This window comes from Dermacentor silvarum, chromosome 11 (genome assembly GCF_013339745.2).
Source record: "Dermacentor silvarum isolate Dsil-2018 chromosome 11, BIME_Dsil_1.4, whole genome shotgun sequence".
Classification (NCBI taxonomy): domain Eukaryota; kingdom Metazoa; phylum Arthropoda; class Arachnida; order Ixodida; family Ixodidae; genus Dermacentor; species Dermacentor silvarum.
Window position 1 is genome coordinate 106,032,924 of NC_051164.1, and position 25,362 is coordinate 106,058,285.

General features: G+C 47.3%; 2 protein-coding genes and 1 non-coding gene across 3 annotated transcripts in view; 1 reads left to right on the forward strand and 2 right to left on the reverse strand.

Moving 5' to 3' along the window:
• LOC119433395 (bifunctional arginine demethylase and lysyl-hydroxylase JMJD6-like) overlaps window positions 1-25,362 on the reverse strand; it is a 222,624-nt gene that overhangs the window by 113,770 nt on the left and 83,492 nt on the right. The window lies entirely within an intron of this gene.
• LOC119434152 (A disintegrin and metalloproteinase with thrombospondin motifs 18) overlaps window positions 1-25,362 on the forward strand; it is a 148,775-nt gene that overhangs the window by 22,384 nt on the left and 101,029 nt on the right. The gene's annotated exons all lie outside the window — the stretch shown is intronic.
• Trnat-cgu (transfer RNA threonine (anticodon CGU)) lies at window positions 23,684-23,756 on the reverse strand. Its single transcript has one exon. It is a non-coding gene; the product is annotated as a tRNA-Thr (tRNA).

The following is a 25,362-nucleotide window of genomic DNA, read 5'->3' on the forward strand; positions in this document are numbered from 1 at the left end:
GTGAGTGAGTGAGTGAGTGTGCGTGTATGTATGTATGTATGTATGTATGTATGTATGTATGTATGTATGTATGTATGTATGTATGTATGTATGTATGTATGTATGTATGTATGTACGCGTGTGTGTGTGTGTGTGTATGTACGTCTGTGCGTACTTGCGTGTTTGTCTGAGAGGAGAGGGCGTTTAAGAGAGAAAGTCCGTGCAAGCCCGTGTGCGTTTGATACCTGCGCATCGGTTTAGGGCGTACATTATACGAACTCGCGCTTGCTCGCCTGCAATCTGGAGCGGGCCAGCCTGTTTACTTATGCGCTGCGCGAACCATATAGGTGGGGTCCTGTTTCGAACAATCGCAGACGTTTTATGGGCGTGCGCACAACCTATACCACTATCGTCCGAATTTCACTCCGCGCGCTTATCTAAGCGGAAAGTTGTTGTTGCTTATGGTGCCGATGCCGCTGCAAAACAGAACGAGAAATACAGTTCGCGCTGTTTCCTTAATGCAGGTATAAGACAAGTCGGGTGGGTGTATCGTTCTCTTTGTATACGAATCGAAGCGTTGGCGTGTAGCTTTGTCCTTGTACGTGTTGAGCGCGTTCTCGTCGTGAATCTAAATGGAAGCGAAGTAGTTGGGCGAAGGAAAGCACAGGACGAGACCTTACGTTACGCGGTCTTGACGCACCTCCTCGTCGTGGCTGCCGATAAGGCTCTTGTGCCGGAAGAATCACAGGAAGGCTGATCGAATCGACATTCAAGGCCGCAACTATATATAGGCAACATCGTGCACAGTTCTGATGTTCGCGACAGATGTGTGCTATTCGGTGCGCGCGGGAAAATCTACGCCGTCTTTTGATGTCTGCTCAGGGCGATGTTCCCGACGTCGATAAACCGTAGGTCGATTAATCGTATGCCCCAGGGATGTGCCATCACGATTAAATCAGCTTATAGCAACTAAGGCGAGTTGATGGAGGTTCATGATGGAAGAGAACCACTATGTGCGAGACGAAAAAAAAAGTGCAGTTTAATGAAAGGGTAGAAATCCAGCCTTGTTGGTACGACATACTGCAATTAAAAGTTAGCGCATGTGTTAGCGCATGTTGTAGTTAGCGCATGTGTTGTTTACTTGCAGTTAAATGAAAGAAATACAACCACAAGCACTGTGCCTGTAATTGTTCAGCCAATGAGGCCTCGGTTAATTACGCCTATGTTACAGGAACATGCTAAACTGTTACTGGGCAATTATGTCGCTATTATAAGGTTCGAAAGGGGGTTTCGGTTTATAAATACTCGAGCACAACGGGAATCTTACTCCGCTTGATGCCGGGCTTGCAACGTTGCATGAATACTAGTCCTGATTCCGCGCACATTTTGTTGAAGTTCAGCGTCAATTCTTAACGCAGCTCGACGTCGTAAAGCACGCGGTGCAGCAAGCCTTCGTGCAACGCGTTGACCTGTGGATTATCAGTCTAGACAACGACGCCCCACACGAGACAGCAATTCCGCGAGGACCAGCGGAGGTTTCCCGTCCAGAAGTTCCTCCCCAAGCGGATGTTTTTCGTGATTCGACCCAAACCCGTTGCACACAGCGGTTCCAGGAACCCACCACTGATCCGCGACGTCTCTGCTCGTTAGCCACAAAGAACGCCTTAACCGCTGGACCGTTCCCCAGTGGTTGTTATCTTGTACCTTCAGCTTCGGCCCTCTCCTTCTCGTATATACATGGCAAGCATATGTTGCACGTCGCGCGTCATTAGCACGGTAACCTCGGTCATCAGATGGAAATCCCGCCGCAGGGCACAGTGGCCCACGTGTCGTGAGAGGGCAAGGTCTCACCGCAGACGCCCGTTGACGTGCGTACGACCTCGGGGGACGTACGCCAACGAGACGACGCATCGGTTCATTACCCCACACCATACTGTCGAGGTCGGTGGCTGTCCACGGAGATTAAGGAGTGAATGAGAACCCGACAACACTGCTGCGCTCGCATGCAGCCCTGTCTGCCTAAAATACGTGCACCGTTTCGGAAGCCTGAGGCCAGAGCTGGCGGTTTGCTGGTGTAGAGCCGAAGCTTGTGCCTGCGAATTTTTGCATAGAAGAAATATATACCTGTCATATCGTTGCCGTGACCTGCTAAGAAGTGTTTACGCTTTTTTTTTAACTTGAACTTCTGTTCTTACTGCATTGATGTGTTTCCCCGATATGGAACAGTAACGATAGGTTCGAATATCATTCTATAGAGCAGTTAATCTCGGTGATTTGAGCTCCTTCTCACGATATCATGCGATGAGCCCGAGCATGTAAAAAATTATGCTCACTTCTGGGTAGGCTGATCACACACATGTATAGCAGTGCCGTCCGAGTGGTATTGCAAACATCTATTCTCATCATTCTGTTCTTCATATTCTTTATTGTATTCTATTATTCTCGTATTCAAACCTCTCTATCTTTCTTTTTTTATGAAGTAAGCGTTTGCACTGCATTGAAATAAATTTTGTTGACATCGTTTTATATCTTGTTTTCCCCGCTAGAATTAAAATATCGTGTTAGCGTTGCACTTAAGCGTATTGACGTAATCCATCTCTTATGGTGACGTAATCCAACCCTCACTGAGAAGGTAATTTGTTTCATTTGATGAAGCCACAGTGATTACATTAGTGTTAAAATTTCACTACAATATGTTTACTAATTATTTTTATACTTCTGTATTGTTCTAGCCCCACTACCCTACCTTTATGAATATTTTTGAAAAAAGTACAACGTCTCTAATGTAATAAAATGAAATTATATAATATGGTCCGTGTTTTTGTTGTAGACGAATGACGGTAGTAAGATCAGGTCCGCGTCCTACAGTACTGAAGCAATCCTCAGTACTAGGCGATGTTTCGCGCATGAAGGACCGTCTGTTTTGCACTGGTGAGCAGATGACGTGCCGCTTTCCAAGCGGCCCTACTCAGCAACGGATATGGGGGCGTTGAAAGGCAGGCTGCATATGAAAGAGACGCATAAAATAGGCCGCATACGCAGTAGGCCACATGCAGTGAGCCATTTATAAGCGTCGAAATTTCGATCTACTTTCCGCCTTATATGCGTTGTTTTAAGCCGGTATTGACTAAGAGTGTACAGTCTCCAGCCTCTATCTATAACCACGCTGCACGGTATTAGCGACGGCAAAGTGCAGAAAGCGTTCGTCTTCTTCGCGGGCGCAAACAGCGGGCATTCGCATATTTCATTTTTTCTTCCGAGAAGGCAACGTACACCCACGAGACGCGTGTCGGCGACCGCGCGGTTGATAGAACGCCAGGCGTCGGGCAACAACAACAACGTCAGACGCGCGTAAAGAAGTAAGACCGACGACCGACGAACGTTCCTCGCTTGAAAAATGGCCCGCAGAGGCATTGGCCCTGTCCTCCGCGCTTGCTTACTTAAACCCCATCTGTGTCCCCTCTGCGCCCTCCGCGGATCGTATCCAGGAAGGGAAGCTATCGCCGTGTCGTGTTTCACATTCGCGTTCGTCGCTATAATACGCACTACTGCCCAGGGGCGACGCCTCCTCGAGGGCTGATGACCGGGTAACAAGCATACGCGGCCACTGGCGCGCGAGGTATCGCGGTCGCTGACTTATCGCGCATATCGCAAACAGTGCGATGCACGAGTTGATGAACGCCTTGGGAGCTATGGGGGTTAATGTTTACTGCACCTAAAGTTCCCGGGAAGAGAAGGACAGCTAAGGGCTTATCCCATGAGGGGAAAAATGTGCGGAAGCTATCGACGACGATTGTCAATATTCGTGAATTACTCGAACGCACGAATGAACGCACGAACGGGTGAACTAAAGAACGAGCGAGAGCAAGAGGTAGCGAGCGAACGAACGTTTACTATGCCGAGTCCGACCATGACACGTAGTAAGCGGCGGGGGGACTCCGGATTAATTTTTGACGCCCTGAGGTTCTTTAACGCGCCACTAAATTTAAGTATACGCAGCGTTTCTTGCATTCAAAGCCATCTAAATGCGGCTGCCGCTGCCGGTGACGAACCCGCGACCTAGAGCTCAGTCGCGCAACGCCATTGCGGAGCTATCGCGGCGGCTTTGTCGCCTGAGAAAAGTGCGCGTTTGTCCCGCCTTCGCGTTAAGAGGTAAGATCGAATAGTTTATGAAAACAAATGAAGTCATTCTTTTTTGTCGACTTTTTGTGGCAAGCGAATGTGACGACACGAGAACGAACGGCACGAGCTTTCATAGCTATCGGTGTAAAAGTCTCACTTAATTCCGATATTTCGGTACACACGTGGCGGTCAGCGTTATTGCACGGTTTCCACCTATGGCTTCCCTCATCGGAGCTGTTAAATTGAGTTCGCTGTCGTGTACAGTAACCTTTCTTTACAGCCTTAGATGTAACGGGATTAGCAACGCAACAAACTAGCACCTTTAATGGTACAAAAAAAAAATTACTGTAGCGTAGTGTCACCAGAGGAGCGCTAACATAGTCGGACAACGACGCCGATATAATGGTGTACGACGACAGTGCGATGGTTGAATGTCGCCAAACCAAGATCAAGTCCCGGTGTACCTGTCCGTGTTAACTTGTCTGCATTAAACGTGTATTTTACTTCACAAACGCATACGTTGTCATTCCGCGTTCACATTACGTTATTTCCGGTTTGCCGAATCACGAGTAATCATCACTGTTGATCCAGAGACGCTTCTCATAACTCAATGTTGAGTTACCGTGTCCCATCCGAATTTATATATATATATTGTGTCCTTTTAAAGCGGGCTGCTTTAGAAGAAGGCCTTGGAGGTGTCCCAAGATCATTGCTTGCAAATTCGCGTCGTTCGAACGAGGAAAAATCAAACGAAGTTGGATCTGACAAAGAGAGAAAGCATAGAATAAATTTCCTACTTGTAAGAAACTCTCTGAAATCGTTTGACGGAGAACGGGATTATTATGTAGAGTTCGAAAGGTAAATGGTTGCATGTGAGTCATTCCTTTTTTTTTTCTTTCTTTCTTTCGTTATTTCCCTTTTACTGTTTATTTTTTGTAGTAATTAGCTTAGACCGCTCGTTTTACGGCTAGACGACTAAGAAGCACGTGATGATTGACGTGGAGTATATGATAGACGTTACTAATTAAGCCTCGCGGAGAATGTACATACTTTTGTTGCATGCTCAAGGTCAGCTTCGCCGAATGCTCAAGATGACAGTGTAAGACAGTCATATGTAATAGATGACAACAATCTCTAAGAACGTGGAGTGTTTATTATTATATTTTTTTTAATTCGTACTTATGGCAACTCGCCATGAAGAACGTTGGAGGCATAGCGTGCTGCCTCCGTTTACCGCCGCTCGGCGTGTCATTAGTCTCGTTTAAGCCAATTAATAGGAGACGGACGATGAGATAAACACGGGCTTCCTGTCAATGGCGGCCGTGTCTTCGACCTTCAAACTGCGAGTCCAAAGCATCTCCTGACAACGGTCGTCAATGCGCTAACACAAGCTTGCGTAGCAGAAAGAGAGAGAGAGAGAGAAAAGAAATATAGAAGGAAGGGATACGCTAACAAGAAATGTCTGGTTGGCTGCCCTACACTGGGGGAGGGTAACACGGGAGCAGAGAGCTTAGACAGAGGTGAAGGGAAGACACGATGAATGAAATGTTGGCACCGGCTTCTTCACAAACAATAAGTCGGTCGATGAACAAAGGATGAGAAGATGCATGTCGTAAACGGGCTTAAACAGTCATTATAAGAAAGAACAACAACAAAATGGCACATTATGCGCTTTCTGCAATTAAACACAAGCCATCCAGCCAAGTAAATCGAAAAAATAAAAAGTAAGCCCGCAATATAAATACACTACAATTGAATATACAACCGCGAGGATGACGCCATGCAGCCGAAGGGGCACGCCCCAAAAGCCAGCCGTTCTCAAAAAAAAAAAAAAAAAAGGGTATCTTGCAATATTGGTGCAAGGCTAAAGACACCACGGAGCTGATCAGTTCCTAGCTGGTCCTGGCTATACGAAGTGATGCTAAGTTATACGAAGTAATTCCAAGTGATGCTAATTAAGCTATACGAAGTGTATAAACATTTCCTCGTGGTCCGTGGCATCGGGGAACGCCTCGTGAAGCACTTGCAGTCTGAGCACACGTAGTGGAAGTGGGGTGAAAGCTATGCACAGTTACAGGCGGCGCGCAGAAGACGACACGCCGGGATGACGTCACGAAGCATGCGCAGTAGCGTGCAGCTGGTGGAAGCTCGGCCGAGCCGCCGCCAGAGGCGCCTGCTGCAGTCACGGACACGGGGAAGCGCGGATGCGGGAAACGCGGGAAGCGGGAAACGGGGAAGCGCGGATGGCGTGGGCAGCACCTCTGCGCCTTCCCTCGTTGGTGCTGCTACAATTTGTTTCTCTCTCTCTCGCTCTCATTTTCTCTTTCTTTTTCCCGAGCATAGTGCGCGACGCGCGCCCTCTCTCTCGCTCTCTTTCTCTCATTCGAGCATAGCGCGCGACGGTCCGCGAGGTGGTAGCGCCTCTTCCTCTTCACAACCACAATCAATCAATCTCAGGTGGTTGCTTCTCTCTCCCGAGCATAGCGCGCTACGCGCGCTCTCTCTCGCTCTCATTTGTCATTTGTCGCTACTTCGCATGCGCGGCTTGGCATTACGTCATGAGGTTATGCCAGGTCTTCTAGCAGGTGCGGCGTCACTGGTTGCCATGGCTACGGCGCGGCTGGCTTTTCGTGAAACGCGCACTTTTTACGGCTGGCTTATACAGCAGCTTCGCTGTTAAAAAAAAAAAGCACGAGGGTACCTTTACTGCCTTCTGGTGTTCCAGATAGCATCTGCACGGACAGTGGACGATCGTCTAGTCGCCGCAGTTCATTGTACATTGATTGTATTTGTATATGAAATCGAGAACAGTGGCACAAGAGGTGGTCTGTGGTCTCTTCGCAGCCCGCAGATACCACGTGTAGCACTGTCAGCCATTCTAATTAGTGTTGAATAAGTTCCCGTAAAGGCAACTCCCAGACACAACTGACACAGAAGAGTTGTCTCGCGTCGAAGCAGTTCTCTCTTTCTGGAAGCCAATTCTGCGGAACTCTGCAAGGTAGAGAGAGAGAGATTCATGAAAGAGGAAAAAAGTGTCCTTCACCTGACAGTAGCAGTAAGCAACAATGAAGCTCCATACGAATTTGTCAAGAAAGCTTTGCAGTTGAACAAAAAAGTCGCAGTTTCGCCCGAAGGGCGAATCATCGATTGTGATAGCAAATTGGTGGAGAGCTTTACGAAGCAAGGATAGTAGTTTAACGGGCCGTGTAAAGTTGTAAACATTCGCTTACTAACTAAATAGACAAACACGGTGTCACGCGCGCGCAGATAAACATGACCACATCTCGCTCGATGACCTCGGAAACTCGCTGTGAAAACGCCGGAGTGAGAAAGCGCGCCAGCAGCAGCGGGCAAATTGACCTTCGCCCTGTTTCTCGTCTCGCTTCAACGCGAACTAAATGTCGAAAGCACAGCGCATACGAAGCTACCGGCACTCGGCGCATGCACTTTGTCCCCATCGCAGATCACTTTGAAGATGAGGCGCGCGCGGGCGCGCACTTCGCCCACGTCGCAGATCGCTTTCAAGATACGGAGGCCGCGCGGCCGCGCTGTGAGCAGCAGCCGACTGGGCAGAACGCACCCCCTCCCTCCCTCACTCTCCGTCGCCTCGCCCCCGTGCCTTGCCCGCGAAAGAAAACCGCGCGCTTCCGGCCTGCCTTCCTCCGTCGCATGCGCTACATTAAGCCGCGATAGCCGGCTAACCCTCGCACGCTTTCACTCGCACACACAGCGTACGGCGCGCGGCGACGATTTTATCGTCGCTAGGACTTTATACGGAACCTCACGGCTACGACGACGGCGGCGCCGACGGCAAAAATGCGCTTGGGGTGTCCATGTAATTGCTATCGCAATAAAGATCGCCCTGGTCTGGGGCCCGATTCTGGGCCCCACGCCTTTCCGGGAAAGCAATAGCCCCGGAAACATTGGTCCCGGATTCGATACCCGGACTGAGACGATTATTATTTTTTTTTCAAGTGAGAAGCTTTCTACGTATATGAGAAAACCGTATGAGCGTCCTTTTGCAGCTTCTTGATACTGCCAGGTGGATGACATTTTCTCCCTATCACACTTCTAGATTTTCTTTAGCATTTTTACAACTTGCTCTTGCCATAGGGTACAATTTGTCTGGGTTGTCTGTTTTTCTTTATATTACAACTGCGTGCAGAATGCCGTTATAGCAAAACAAGCATAATTTTATTATTCTGTCCTGATTTCTTTATTCTTTTTTTATTGGAAGACACACACGAGTTTCACTCGTTATGTTAAGTCTCCTCTGATTACTGCCGTTCAATGAGCGACGAAGTAGTGTGTAGGACGCATCTTTCGGCATGTTGCTAGTGGCCGTACTGAAGGATTACGTATACGAGAACGGCATTGCGGCGTGTTATTATATGAAACGAAATCAATATTATCAAGTCAGTTCTTAACGACTGCACGTATTGTAATCCAGATGCAAAAACATAAAAATAACGCTTTTATTTTCCTTTTAAGATTGATTACCATGTTTTTCGGTGCTAGTGACTGGTTTACGGTAACTTTTCCAGCACAGACCGGGAAAGTACATACCATATAATTAAAATAAAACCTTATATAGTCTACATAACCTAATATATGACAAGAAGATTTCACTTTAGTATATGAAAAAGACAACTATGAGCCTGGCTAGTATTTCCAGTACTGGTAGCTTCAGAAGCGCTATACACTGAGGCAAATTCAAGAAATCGTATAAGGGAGTCTGTCATCATCATCATCATCTTTTTCTTCTTCTACATGTTTTAAGAAGACTATCTTGTTATCTTGCTTCAACTTCATCGCATAGCTTTTATCAGGTCCATCTGCACTCAGTGACATGGCACCGTTTGCACGGTCAGCAGTAAAATCTCAGGAAATTGCTGTCTTGCGCCATATCGTCAATACTCACCGCTCATTCTTCAAACAGCAAACGGAGAGCTCCTGTCACTGAAATAGCAAGTGTGGATGTTTGCTTGGATAACAGACGACTGGTTTATGTAAAGATTGGTCGGCGAGCAGCTATAACGAACGTGCAGGAGACGCTGATCGTAATAACACACAGCCGATGATGACCGGAGGTACAAACGAAAACACAGAAGCCATGGTTCTCGAAGAGTCCTGATTATAATATTGACTGCATACGACTCAGCCCCGCAGGACTAAAACCGCTACGCGATAACCCGCGGTGAGAAACGGGCGGTGTCAACAGTGCCTGGCGCAGTCACGGCAAGCAAGTTTATCGACAAGGCGAGGCAGGATTGAGGACACGTTCGCGCAATGTGCGACTGTACGCACTAGAACTGTTCGCGGAAAAAAATCATGCAGCGTTATCGAAGCTACAGGCTGTGCTGAAGGGGCTGAGTTAACACTGCCGTGTACACTTAAGAACGCGCTGAACACCGTCTAGCAATCCATTTGCAAGATATAGTCCACTGGCCTGTGCTGCAAGTGTACAGACCCGTTATTCGGCAGGAAAACAGTGTCATTTGCGTCCTGATTTTCTCGTTTGCTTGTTTATTTGTTTGTTTGTTCGACACTAATGCGGATAGAGGCGTCGGCGCCAGAGAGCTAAGGCGACTACACTCTTTGCCGCGTGGAGCGTAAGTTATAACCAGACGAAAGTGCAATCTATGCGCTGTCATGAACAAATTGTAATTGTAATTTATTTTGCGCAACAGCGAGTCTGCGCTCGTTGGCGTGCTAGGCAAAACAGACAGTCGAGAACCCTTGCGCTGTGAGCGCCTGCAAGCCTGCCACCCAGTGCAGGGAAAAAAAAATAAACAAATACACAATGACAGGAGTGCGCGAGCATGGGGTGAGAGGGAAGTCTAGCCGTGGAGTTCGCAAGGCGGATCCACTTGGAACGAATTCTCGGGATGACACCAGTTTCGAGATATTAATTCCAGAACTTTGGGGAGAAATGCATTGGCGTTCCAGTTACCTTTGTGCTTCGATGCATATAACGACGTTTTGTTATGAAACTAACTGGAACGCCAATGCATTCTCCGCAAAGTTCGGGAACTAATATCTCGAAACTGCTGTGATCGAGAGAATTCGTTCCAAGTGGATCCGCCTTGTGAACTCCACGGCTAGATTTTGTAAATTACAATATGGGCCATAAGGTTATTAGTTAAAAAGTTGATTAGTTAATTTTGTTAATTAGTCGATTATGCACTTCAATTTTTTTGTGCAAGTAATGTCCGCCTCTTTGAGTAGAGCAGCTCATGAACTAGAATTTCGCGGGCTATCAAAGGGCTTCGGACCTCAACAGTGAGGAGGACTGGAGTCGACGCATATCCAGCGAAGTCCTCCAAGATCAACTCCTGGCCGTCCGGAGAGCTCGCGACATCGGGAAAGCCTTTGGCCTACCGGTGCCTACGTGGGCGGAGCCACCGACTTAGCCTGGGGGCTTTTGCCCTCGCGCCCTAGTTTATCTGGACCAAAATAAAGTTCTTGCCATGCCATGCCTTTCTTTAAAGGCAATTACAAGACGCTCCATCAATAGTATTTAATTGCAAACACTTCAGTCAGCCATTTTTAAATGTGATCTACAACTTTCGTATTGGAACTTTCTTGGTGAAGCCAATATTTAAAAAATTAGGCAATTAGTTTATGCTAATTAATTGACCTTGCAAAACGAAAAAAAATACCACAGACTAGGACACGCGATACTTAACCCCACTTAGTTTGTTTGAGCCTCCTCTCACACTCCGTCGTTTTTAAAGCATTGGCTACTTTTGGCTGGTACACCCTGTATATAGGTAATGTTCAAGACATGTCGTCTATGACGTATTTCCGACTCGGCAATTGTTCCGAATAAGTAATTAGCAAACGCATGGCCTTCGAGATCGGCTTCTTTTGTCCCAGAAAGAGCCGCCTCTGGGACGTGAATCTATAACGTGCATTTGGACAACCACCTATTGTGCCCGGAAAGCTCTCGGTGGCTTCTTCCAACCTCTCCGTGAGGTTAAATATGGTTAGCCTTATCCTAACGCTACACGTCCACTATATAACTTGCAGCTCGCGTGTAGCTGGCGAGCTGGGCTTGTCAGCCCGTCCAAGTCATTCTTGCTGAGTGTACTCCACGCTTTGCTGTAGATATCACTTCACTCGATGATGATGATGATGATGATCTATTGGCATCCCCTTTGAAACAGGGCGTTGACAAATGGTTACCTAGCCTGCTTGATTTAATCAGGTATGCTATACACGTTTTTTTTTTCTAGCATTTTTGTATACATCTCCTTAATCATTTTTTTTTCGCCTTCAAGATATACCTTGTACCTATGCCTGTAACGGATCCGATCAATCTCTTCCCTGCTTTTTCTCCGCCAATACTCCAAACGTCTCTTGCTTATCTCCTCTGCTGACCAGTTGATGCTTCCGCTCACTTGAAACCCAAGCGCTTCTGGAAGGTGTACGTTACCTACGGGTCTCACTGGGTGAATCCCTTCGCATTCCATTAGGATGTGCTGAGTGGTCTCCGGATCTTTGCGGCAGAGTAAACATGTCTCATCTAGTTCCGAATATTTGCTCCGGCATGTTTTTGTCCTTAGGCAACCGGCTCGAGCCTCAAATCAGCGCTAGCGCCGTCTCGCGTCCGTGTCGCTACGGCAGGTGCAGGCCAGATATCAGAAGCGGAGGTGGCGGGGTGTTTGCGCTGTTACGTGCGCGGGCCAGTTACAGTCGCTGTCCAGCGTTACGCGAGGACGCCGGCGGAGTGCTGTCGAACTCCGCTCCCGGCGAGACTCGCGCCCACGGAACCTTCCCACGCACGCGGTAAACGTACTCACGTACTCGGAGAAAGCCGTAATCCGAGGGCGCGGCGGCGCGCGCGCAGGCGAGCTGTCAACTTCGTCCGCAGCCGCCATCACGGCGTCCCGATATGTGGCAAGTGAGAGGAGAAAGAGGAACGGCCGCGTATGTCGACAGCCGATAACAACGAAAACACGAGGTCGTGAATAGCACTGCGTGGTCTGGAGCCGCCACTTGAATCTGCAAGTTAAGCGCCCGGAGTTCGCAAACCCAAATCGGCCAATGGGAAGCACACTGAATGACCGTACACCGCGCCGGGCCGGTTGTGCTAAATCTATTGGCGAGTTCCATTCGTATTTTGGAGACGCTGCCTCATTCCTCTGGGAGTCCGCATATCCAAATGTGTCCAAATCCAACGCTGTATTCCACGCTGGGTCCCAGCAGAAGCTGTCGCGCGCAGCTGAAAGGACTGATGGGACGTGCTCTAAAACTTCCGGTTGAACTTGCGCCTCGACGGCGCTGAAAGAGAGTGCGGCTGACTGTAGAGCGAACTGGTAGCATCTATGAAACGACCTGCTTCATACTGAACAATACAGTTCACCAGTATCTACCTAGAGCGAGCTAGAATAGGAGCACAGAGTGTCCCGACGAATCGCCTCGACATTCATAGTAAGAGATTCGGTTGTTTGATTCAACGTGAAGGTTTGAAAATCGATGGAGTTGGTCGAATGCGGCGAGACGTGTAATACGGGGTTCAATACGCGACACGAAGTTGATCACTTAACGGGTTATATCATACGCGTTATACATGTATATCGCGCGGGCGGCTTGGCGATTGGTTGAATAAAATTCCCATTAATCACCTACTACCGTAATGAATATTTATTTTCTTAACCAGTACAACTCTTGAAGTCGCGTGAGTCAAGTGTGGGAAGGCAAACACTTTGTGCGCACTTGTGTGCGTATGTAAAAAGTATTTTATGCAGCAGTAAACGGAGTACACGCCTTCGTCGCCTGGCGCGCCACTTTCAGGCTATACCGCATGCCTGGAGAAGAGTTCAAAAAAGAAAGAAGACTCGATATGTTAACTGCAACTCCTGCGCACTGTCGATGACCCGGGGGCATTATAGTGACGACTGTAATGCGTAATTGATATTTTTTATTTTTTCATGCCTGACCAGCGGCATGAAACTTCTTCAGCAACGCAGAACCTTCACAGTTACACATTGATTTGTTCGTCGACTCGCGTGGCCGTCGCAGAGTGGGGCCTTGCCGCATGCAGTGACGCGTCCTTGAGGGCCGTTCTTTCTCCGCATCTTCCAGCGGGGGGCGGGCGGAGCAGCTGCACTGCGGGAGATCTGTCTCTTCGAAAACAGGGAAGTGATGGGGCGGGGGGTGGCCGTCCGAGAAAAGAAACGCGCTCCTCCGTCGGTGTTCTTTTGGCAGCCGTTCAGGTGAAGGTGCTCGACGCCGCCGCACCGCCGTTGAAGAACATCGCTCAACGCACCCTGCGTGACTCTCTCCACCGCGCCTTGATTTAGAGCTTATTCGACGATTCCCCGCCTCTCGGATTTGGCGCGGGAAGATCCATTTGACTCGGCGAGTTAGCCCTCTCGTCCTCGCCGTGCCAGCACTACAATGTGTAACACAAAGTGTTCCTTGAAGGAACTCTCACGCTACTGTACGCGTAATATATCCTCACAAGACCCAAGCTGCTTGTGCTTCAATGCATAAAACAGCGTTTTCCTCAAAGAGTTGTAACTCCATGAAACGCTCATGCATTTCGTCGGACACTTTGAAAATTAATATCTCGAAACTGGTTCAGTCCTGAGAATTCGTTCCAAGTGGATACACCTTGCGAACTCAGTGGCAATAATTCGTAGATTGAAATATGTGCCGTAAAATAATAAATAAAAAGTTAATTAGCGTATTTATGTTAATTATTCCATTAGGCTTTTGGTTTCTCGTGGAAGTAGTGGCCGCCTCATCGAGTAGTTTAGATCAAGGATTATAATTGTGCTATCTGCCGCAGGCAATTTTTAAACATTTGGTGCAGCTAAAATGAAACACCCTGTATTATACCGGGTGTTTCAGCGAACACTTTCAAACTTTTTAAAAGGTTTCCTGTGGCAGATAGCACAATTCTAGTTCATGAGCTGATATACTCGAAGAGGCGGACATTACTTGCACAAAAGATTGAAATGCATAATCGAATAATTAACAAAAATTCACTAATTAAGTTTTTCACTAATTACCTTATGGCCTATATTCCAAGTTACAAATTCTAGCCGTGGAGTTGGCAAGGCGGATCCACTTGGAACGAATTCTCAGGATGACACCAGTTTCGAGATGTAAATTCCCGAACTTTGCGGAGAAATACATTGGCATTCCAGTTACTTTCTTAACAAAACGTCGTTTTATGCATTGATAGTACAAAATAACTGGAACGCCAATGCATTTCTCCTCAAAATTCGGGAATTAATATCCCGAATTGGGTGTCATCCTGAGAATTCGTTTCAAGTGCATCCGCCTTGGAACGTGTGCTAATGCGCTGCGCCGTCATGCGACAAAAACGAACCAACGAACCAAACTGCTGCTGCGCCTCTAACAACGCTACTATTCAGCAACTGCGAAGTGTGCGGCCATTAAAGAGCCACACGTCACCAAAGAAAGCTCAAAGAAACGCCGCCAACCACCGAGCAGTAAAGAACCAAGGATGTTTAAGCGCGTTCGTCCTTCGGCATGCAGTCGCGTGATTGTGATCATTCTCGTCACATACAACAGTTAAAGATAGCAACTGTTGACGGCACGAAGGAAAGACGCTCGTGTCTCGTTTTATTACTGTTCCCGCGGCTGCTGAGTCAGCGGGGACTTGTTTTTGAATCGAACGTCCTTGTGACGCTGCAGGGTCCTCCTTATATCCACCAGCACCATCTATAGCGGACCGATAAAAACTCGGAATTGTTTCTGCCCACGTTCTTGAGTGGGCGCGCTTTGTAGTACAGTTGACAGAGAGAACGACCCCTTGTTGTGGCGCCCGCTTAGCGCCTCAGCGGATGCCTTGTTCTTCGTGCAGTTTGTAAATGCGCCTGGAATCCCCGAGAGAGAGAGAGAGGAAGGGGGGGGAGGGGTGCGCATTTCGGCGGCTTCCTTTTTAGAGGCGCGCCAGCCACGAGCTGGAATTCTTGTTCGTGGTAGGCGCGAACAGCAGGCGGCGTTCTTGGCAGCTCTTCAGAGACGGTGTCTGGGCCAGCGGGAGCAGCAGCGCTGTTTTACTGACCCCGCGTTATAACCCCCTGAAACACTTGTCGCGGCTTCACACGGCGTCTTCGCTCGTTCCTAGGCAGCCACGTGCCGTATACGCAGGGTGTAAACCTGGCCTGCCGACCTTGAATCGAAACTCCTCGATCGGCGGCGGCGAGCTTCATATTTGGTCGTAGAGAACTACGCGTTTCTTATTAAAGAAAGACCGCCGAAGGGAGTTGCGTCCTTCCAGAGGGCCTTCAAGTGCCGGACGTGAAAGCGCTGTGTCGATCCAAAAAGCGAACTCTCGCCACGTCAATCAACATTGGCGTCCGCAACTATTCTTAACCCAATTAAACGACATCCTCAAATCTATTTAGAAAGGTGGCAGTTTGGGCTAGTCGGCATTCCATAGTCTAATAAGTTTAAAGCGCGAACGAAGACGGGACAAGAAACACAGACAAGCGCTTGTCTGTGTTTCTTGTCGTCCCGTTTTCTTTTGTGCTTTTAAACTTATTAGTCAAATCTATTATTTAACGGTACTATCGACTATTAATTATCCGGCATGTCATATTTAGTGTAAAAAAGTACATATTTAATCAACCTTAAAGATACCTAAAGATAAACACTAAATAAATGTAGACTGATAAAGCGTTGTTTCCAAACTCTATCTTTGTTAATTGTGCCGTAATTAGTTGATTATTAGAAGGAAGAACGAAGGCCAATGTCCCACGTTTTAAATTTCGCGCTGAAACCTCAGCACCGACATACGTCGGTGTGACGTCATATATTTCAAAGTATTCTTTTTTCCCGATTTGTACCATCGTCGCTCAGTAAAAGTTATCAAAACTTGCGAAGTTCAGTCTCCGTCTTTATTATTTAAGATATTAACCCGTAACTAAACGAACAAGACCCGAGCAGACGTCATCAAAATACATGACGTCACTGCGCAAGCTAGTGCGGGATCATCGTTTTTGGATTATCGTTTCTGGTCTGCATGCCAAGCATTTTTCTCACGGTAAGAGTGACTTCTATTTTTCGGCATTGTAGAAAGATAATTGACTAATTCAGCTGAAGTAACGGTCTCTTTATAGTCCACTTAACGGTGAGGTCGTTTTACTGCGTAGCCTAAATCAGCTGGCATATTCTATATTCAAGAACCTCGTTGATACGACACTGCGTAATACGTTTTTCGGGATGATGCGTTTTCCTTTTCCTGATAATACGATTTGGTTGGATGATACGTTGGATGATACGGTTTTCGGATCATACGCTTTATTTTCCGGTTCCCCTGAAGATCGTATCAACGAGATTCCATGTATCATATATACCGGACAACCGTGTCCTCGCATTTTGTGCAATCAAATTTAACTGCACGAGACCGACGTTTCTGCGTGTCAATCACTAGCTGCGTCGCGCTTTCTCACCGAGAACCTCGAATTTCGATGCACGACGCGCGCACGCAGTATATTTCGCCACGCTGCAGTCGGTATAGCATAATACACCGACGGAAGCGAAATGAGCGTGACTTGAGGTCGCCGCGCCGCTTTCTTCTCATTCGTTCTTCGTCTCCTCCCTCGTAACGTTGATATATCCTTTCTCCTCTTTTCTTTCTACACTCTCCTTTTTTACATATTTTTGTTCCCCCGCGTTCTCGTCCACACGATGGCGCTCTGCCCTCGTCCTTTTGTCCCAGCAACGTTGACCTCGCGTGCCTCAGCGCGCGCGCGCGCGCGTGTGTGCATAACCGCGTCTATAGCGCGTCGTTCGCTATAGCGCGTCGTTCGCTATAACGCACTGAGGCCATTCAGCGGCGAACATTTATTTTTTATTTCGATTCGCCCTCGCAACCTGGCCGCTGCCAGTCGCTCGTCGCATTATTCCCGAGCAGCACCTGACGTATTCGCTCGGGCCCATAGAAACACCTCGCGTACAACGCTCCGAAAGGGATGAAGGCGAGATCCGTAGTGTGCGTGCGTGTGTGTGCCTGTGTGTACGTACTCGTTCAATCCAGCGACCTCCTCGTTCTCTAACGGAACATAGCGCATACCGCGCCTCGACTAAGGAAGTGGGCCCGTGTTACGCATTGTGCGCCCAGCGTTGGATTCAGCGCCTCGCGCTTACATTCTGCCCCTCTCGCGCGGTCAGCTATTTAGTTGCGGAGGGACGTACGACTGTCCATTGAGTATATTATGCGCCACGATACATTCGGTAGCAGTGAATGCATGGGCGAGCGCTCGACCGCGGGGGTTTATCTCCATCACAAAGGAGCCACACAGGGCGAGCCTCTCCTTTCCTCGCCCACCCCTCTCTCACTGTCCGTGTGCTTTTAAACCGCAGCTCTCGATGCGCGAGTACGCGTAGGTACGTGGGTAGTCTATAGACCACATCAGTGCAGTGCTTTGCAGGCAGACACCGACACAACCAGTGCTTAAAGAAGGGCACCTTGCCATTAAACAATTCACCTTCTCAGTAATTAGGATACAGCGCCAGAGCTACACTGTTAGAAGAGAAAGGTGTAGTAAAGTTACTAACTATAGGTTACCAACTGTTTGTAGCATATGTTACTAACGTGTTAGTAACTGCAATTAGTAAATAGCGTAATAACAGTTACTAGCTGGGAAACGTATAGTAACGGTTACTAATGTGGCTCCTTCCTGTATACGGCTTCACGACCTTGCAACCGTCATGGACGCCTAACGTATAGCATAGCTTTAAAATAAAGGAAGCTACAATTACTTTAAATATTGCGCAGAAACTACAATCACCCAGCACAGAACACACGGGCAAGACTGTAGACGCACATTACTAACATACTTCGATTTCACCCGTAGGGCTGTAGCGTTAGTAAATTGCTAGTAAAAAGTTCATAACTGTCTGTGAGAGGTAGAACTCCCGCAGTTACTAAATTTTTGCTTGCAGTTACAAGCTTCATTATAAGCTTTCTTTTTATTTTTTTTTATTTTTTAAGTGTGCATTTGTCGCGCTATAGTGGTGTAATGGCGGTATAAGACTTGCCGGAAAGTCAAGGTTATTTTGATACCTGCAAAATTGAAACCCTGTATAGTATTGTTACCGGTGAAAGTGACTCGGATGCAAGTACATATCTGCGGATGAAAAAAGAAGAGGTCGAGGAATACGAGGTGTGAAGTGCGGTTATATATAGCAACCGATAGCGAATAGAATAAAGAAGTCGTTTGCGCTATAGTGTGACTTGTGCCCGGTGCAATATAATGCTACGTATTATTACAGTTTCAAAACTGCATTAGAAGCTGTGCCCGCCAGCGGCATTAGCGTTACCTGTTTTGCACCCACTAAGCGAACCGGTCATTGAAATCAAGTGAGCGCCATTTCAAGGCGAACAATCTTTAGTGACACGATAGGAAAGTATTGCCGCTAGAATGATGACGACGATTTAGTACGCGTAGCGATATGCGGATGTCATTAAAATCAAAGTTCGTAGGCACGTTGAAAAATAACTTAATTTGCCCGTGCGGCAGTAGTAAATGACGGTTGCCAGCCAATCAGAAGGAACGAGCGCGTTGCATACATGCAGTGTGAACGGTACATCTACAGCAAGATGGACAGGCAGACATTCATCTTCAGAACTTTCCAAGCGTAACGAAAAGACGAAAGACAGAAGCACGACAGGACAAGGCTGTTATCCTGCCTCAAGCTCCTTGTCCTGTCCTTGCTCTGTCTTTTGCCTTTTCGTTACGCTTAAAAAAGATTTGAAGGTGCACCTCCGTGTCGTACACGCATCTGCGAGAATTGAGCCGTTTGCAGTTGAGAGACGACAGCGCGAAAGAACCTGCATTCTAGAAAGCCACAATACCTTGCTGTTGTGCGTAGAAAAAAAATATTACTTGCTTGATATTAGTTTTCTGATAACATATGCTATCGCCAGCCGAAGTTATTCACTGAAAACAGTGTAATAAACAAAGCAAAAGAAATTTCTTATCCTGGTAGAGGTAATTGGCCCTTCCGTTGTTCTCTGGCTGTGTGGTGCATGAAATATTAGCGATGTTATCTAAACTTAGCGTTTCTTTTTTTATATAAATTAATTAAAATCTCGGGGTGTACGTGTTAAAACAACGATATGAGTATGAGGTGCACGCCGTAGTGGGGGGCTCTAGATTAATTTTGACCACCTGGGTTTCTTTAACGTGCACCCAAATCAAAGTAAACGAGCGTTTTTTGTTTTCTCCCCCCCCCCCCCCTTTTTTTTTTTATAGGAATGCCGTTGCCGCGGCCGGGATCGAATCCGCCATTATTATTATTGTTATTATTATTTATTGGCATCCCCTTAAAAACGAGGCGGTGTCAAATAGTCACCTAGCCTGCGACCTCGAGCTCAGCAGCGCCACTCAACTACAGCGGTGGGTGGCGCTATTTTTTGACGCATGCGCTGTGCGGTATAGACGCGCCAGCACACCTCTCAGTGCGCACTGCGTTGCACGTTTCTATAGCGATACGGAACGGCGCTGCGGTAGCGCCTATTCTATGGCAACAGTTCGACGCGACAACAGGCTAACGGCCGAAAGACTTCTTTTGTGCGTCGGTCGATGTGGGCAGTGCGCAGACTGCACTGTATAGAGTGGACACTGCTACGCGTGCGCGTGTGTGACTGCCGGTGACTGACGATTCCGATGACCCCGTGCGGTCCAATTGTGCCTCTCACTAGGCGCACACAAACGCAGTGAGCATATATTGGTGCGCGCTCCAGTTTGTGAACAGTGCAGCTTCTGCTTCACGGGTGAAAGTTACGAGCGACTGCACTACCTGTTATCATAGAGGTTTGTCTTTCGTTTGGGCGCTTTGTTCGGTCGACGCCTGAACAAACGCGACGGTGCGCACAGTGAGAAAATGACTGATCCATTCAACGGGTTTAGCGTCCCTAGGCAACACTGGCGCGGTGACAGACGCTGTCTGATACAGTGAATGACTCCGCCCCCATTGGAGCTGCTGCGACCAGCAATCGAACCAACGACCTCGTGTCCAGCAGCCGAACGCCATAGCTGCTGTGCTATACAGTTGCACGTGTGTAACCATTGCATTCGCGCGTGCCAAGAAAAAAGAAACCGTATTGAAGTTTTTTTTTTTTTTTTTTTCTTTTTTTTTTTTTTACACGCGCTTGCAGGGGCTTTGGTAGAATGTTGCATGTTCTACTACGACATATTCCTTTCCGGCGAGTGTTACTCGCAACTGTGTTTATGCAATGGGCTTGGGATTACCCGGCAGGAAAAGTCCTGAATCGCGTCCTGTGGGGCGGGCGGCAGGGGATGATGCGGCTGGAGAAACGGGGGACGGTGAAGTGGGGTAGCAAACGTGGATGTTTTTTTCTCGATTTTAGAGATAAACAGCGAACTTGCTGACAGATGCGTTAAAGAAAAGGGAGGCAGCGTTTACTCCCGTTTTACCCCCTGTTAGTGCTTTCGCGTGGCAGCCTGTTTACGCAGCTCCAATACGGCTCTTTCTCAAAACGCAGCTTCAGCGAAACTATAGCGCTCCTACAGTGCGCTTGAAGAAACGCTCGCCGTAAACACGACGGTCAAAGTCATGGTTCATTATTGTTATTCTATTATTTTGGGGATATTGTATATTTACAGCCAGAACCGTCGTTTATCCACGTTATATCTTTGTATCTCTGTATTTTTTGTGTTATCTGTGCGTTGCTAATTACAAGACCACAGCGAAAGCAAAAAATGCTTGTGTGCCGTGCAATAGGTGCACGTTAAAAAAAAAAAAACCGCAGATGGTCAAAATTAATCCGTAATTCCCCAGAATTTATTTAATTAAAGATCATATTAAAGCTATATAGCGCAAGACAGCAGTAATTGGAGATCACTGAGAGAGGCCTTCGTCCTGCAGTGGACATAAAAATAGACTGATGATGATGATGATGGATATTAAAAATAAAAGAACTCGCGAAGCAACATAGGAATCTATATGCAGAGCAAGCAAACAGGCGGTTAGGGTTATCTGTATGAAATTTTTGTTTCAAAGAGTGAAACGTCTCAGAAACAAGAGCCGACGAGAACGATATAGTCAAATCTTTCATAGCAGCTCACCCGACCGCCGTTTCAAATGTAGATGAGAAGAGTCGGTAGACTGTGTGTAGACATCTTAAAGACATGCCTCTCGTTAACCCCTGCCTTTCTTTGCACACTTTCTCTCTCTTAAAGACATTTTATAAACTGCGTTGCCTTTCAGTAGTTTCTTATTTTATTTCGCCTGCACATAATCCGTACGCATCACACAGACGGCGGTTGATTTCAAATGCAAATATATGAGGTAAACTAGATGGTATATACATACTTTATGCATTTATCGCTTTTAAAGACCTAGTGACCACATGTAGTTTGTGAACTATGGCCGTCTGTAAATATAGGCGGCAAACATATAAGCAAATTAACCTTAGAGCTTGAACTGATTAGCCTGACAAAAACAGAAGAGGCTTCCCATGAGCAATTACTAGCCAGAAGAAAAATATGTAGCGCTAAGGGCCAGCCTTTTCGCAAGCCTGTCTCGTCGTAAATTGCCTCCGTCGGGGGCAAGAAGTCAATGGCCGACGGCGTCTGTCAACAAACAGAGCATGTCGCTTTCGCTGGCAGCCCGTCAAGAAAGTGTTTTCATTCGCGACTTTGAAGACGTTGCCTTTGCGAGGCGCTCGCGTGTGTAGTATGCAGGTGTCGAAAAAGTGTTACGCTAACGGCCGCACGCACTTCTGTTGCTTCCGTCAGCAAACCCCCTGGCAAAGTGTTTTCGCTGGTCCACCGTCTGTTTTCCCTTAGCTTCCAATCTGTATCGCATTTGTTGCTGTTACACCTTCCCACTTCTCCTCAGCGGGCGTCGTTTGGCAGCGGAAACGGCAAATATGGGTTAAACTATAGAAGCAGAAGTGAAAGCGAAGTTCGCCATTTGATACTGCCAAGCACCCGCGCCAGCTGTGGCCTCAGAGATCGATGAGGCGCCGGTTCGATCTCGGAGGCGACACGCCAGCCATAGAGTTTTTTTTATATTCGCCGTAAGAGAAAAGCGGCGCTGCTGTGCTGTTGTAATGCGTGGGAATGCCGAGAAGTGGGGGACTTCGGATTGGTATCTTTCTTGGAGAGCCAAGACACCCCGATAAGACGCGCCTGGCGAATAGCGTTTCGTCTTAGAGCGATTGGAAGTTGAGCAAGCTGATAGGGATTGATGTCACTTAAAGACAGGCGTGTCAACACCGGCACACTAAGCTTAGAAACCGAAAGGACGGCGTTTGTGTTGTACGTATTTTTTGCTCATACCTTTGTCAGCGTGCTAGCACGCGTGCCTTTTAGTGACATTAACGTTTCGTCTGCTGCGACGGTTTACTCTTCAGTAAAACAGCGTTTAAAATGCTGGCTTTTCTGCATTACTCTATAACAATCTCTATCAAAACATAAACACTCGTGCTGGAGCGAACTGTTATATCAAATGTGAACAGGACCGGCCTGTTGCTAAAGTTGGACGAAATACGAGAACGTCTGGGATCACTGAGCGTCGGTTTGACTCTCATGTTTTCGCTTTCTTTTTTTTAATTACTGCGCTTTATGTGAGTGAACACTATTAAAATATATATTATGGGAGAACAAATACTTCTAATGAAGAATTTATCCCAAGAAAGCTGTATTTGCGCCGCTACAACCATGCTTTGGGCCAAGCATCGTCCAAGGCAAGCCCAACCATCCATTTGTCGACATTCCTATAACGTCACAGAGCTCCTTATAGGGGACTCGCATAGACGCTGACGCGAAATTTCGCTCTAGATAATATCGTAAAAAACTATGTGGCGCCAACCACCCTTGCTATTTAGTAAGCAAGGCCCAGCTATCGCGTCGATCTCGCTCAATCTCCACGAGGGTGCGATTGATTGATTGACTGAGTTAGTGTCTGATTGATTGATTGATTGATTGATTGATTGATTGATTGATTGATTGCGTTTAGCGCTCCCAAGAAGCACGGGGCTTCGAAGGACCCCTTAATGTAACGCTGCAGTAGCGTTTTGCGCCGTGCATGTGCCTGCTTGTCCATGCGTGCACCCTACGTGCCGTGCGCACTGTCGCAATAACCGCGGTGTTCCTTTCGTGTCACCCTCGTTTCGGTGGCTGCCGACCTTGGCTCGGACAAAAGGAGTCAACGTCCGCCGCATCATGTGTTCACTGCGCAGCCGGGTCAGGGCCAGAGACGCTCCGCGCTTCCATACCACGCATGTGTACCCGCGGATCATCCCGCTGCTTATCCGAGTGTCCAGCCCGACTTGAACTCTCCCCTTCGTCCACTCCCTTTGTTTTTGGCTCAAATTGTCCGTAGAGTGAGAGGGAACGACCACAGTCGGGTGCGCGCGAGTGATGGATCGACGCGGTGTCCTGCATGCACTAAATATCCACACACGCGGATCGTGTCAGTATATATAACATACGAGACTTGTCATATCATAAACCAACAAAACTACGACACATAGGGCAGCATAGGGGAAATTATTTGCACTTACTAATCGAATTAAAGAAATGATAAATTAATGAAACTGAAAGTGGGTGAAAAAGTGAGCGGCCGCAGATGGGGCACGAACCCATGTCTTCGCATTACGAGTGCGATGCTCTTGCCAATTAAGCCACCGCGGCGCCGTTTTCCCATCCACTTTCTGCGGTATTTATGTTTTAGTACTAGAACTAAAACCCAGGGAGTGTTATCCAGCGCCACCACTCACAAACCTTGGCGGCGGATGTGGAAAATCTTATCTGCCGCAGGCGTCACGAGTACGTGATCTTTTTTTTCGGTAAAGGCAACTAGTTAATATACTACGAGACTTGTGTATGGAGACACTGGGAGTCCGTGAGAAACGTTGCCACAAAACTGCGCGAAAATCGCTGAACCAGACTGAGGTGCCACACACATGCCGCCAGACATCTCGGTAGACGTGTCTATATTTGTCTTCACGACAATAGGCCTAAAGATTTCCATGCCATATGCGTGTGTTATGTACATATGCGTGTGATATTTCATGCGTAAACCTTGTCGTCTGTAGCAGCGCGTGCTAGGCGTATGAGGCACACATCTCCAGCACCCATTAAAGACTCTCTCTCGCTCATTTATTTCTAATTGTTCCGAGCCTGATGAACGGTTGCGTATATGGTCATATAGGTATAGTGCTACTTTTGCAAACAATATGTTCACGCGTGAATCCACGCGTCGCGTTGTCTGCTAGTCACAATTCGCGATGTGCTGGCTCTTCCAGCTTGCGCATTTCCGCCTCGGGTCTTCTGATTCCATCTTCAAGGCTTTTGATTTTTGCATCTTCCAATTGTTTGCACAGCTCTTCGCTCTTGTTGCGTCGACTTTGGCTGCGCGTACTCCGTGTTCCTACCGCTGCGTGTCGCTTTCCTGTTCTACACAGCGATGGTTGTGTCGGACGCTGGGTGATTGAGGACTAAATGCTATACAGGCTAAAGTTTTACAACGCAAGTGCTATTTGTCGCTTCTGGTTATTTAAGGCGGAGACACAATGGAACATAATTTTGGAGACACTAAAGAGAAACACTTAATAAGTTTAGACTGATATAATAACTTTCATGAATCGAGAACGATTCCACCTCCACATTTCAAATCGTCGTCTTCTGACTAGTGCCACCTTTAGTTGCGCCGTAACAAAATCTACATTAAATTCGCAGTAATACGGTGATTATTAGCAAATAAGATGAAAGTCGATGCTCCCTTCCTCGAACTTCGCGCCGGAACCACAGCGTCGGCACGTCAGTGTCACGTCACAGATTTCAAGGTTTTTTTTTTACTATATTTTTCTTCCTAACTTCAATCATTGGTTCTTTTATATACAATGTCGCCCATCTTTGCCGATGAAAAAATAAATAAATAAGCCCGTGCAGACGATGTAGAAATTCATGACGTCACGGCGGGCTGTTGCGAGAACTTCAGTGCGGCGGAGCCACCTGTATTTTGTTCTTGCGCCCTTTCTGGTGTTCGGAGCCTCGTCTATAGAACAATAAGAGTGTTTTTTTTATATTGCAGGAGGGTAGTTTAATAATAAAGCTCAAATAATTGTTATCTTTATAGTGTTCGTTTAATAAAGTTAGATTATCTATGCTGTTACGCGCCCTTTATCCTGGCACCCAAAAGAAAAGAAGAAGAAAGAGAAAGACGATAAAAACGGTGTTGCCACGGGCGTCGTAACACGATAGCCGTGAGAGAAAAAGAAAATCACAAAGCGCTGAT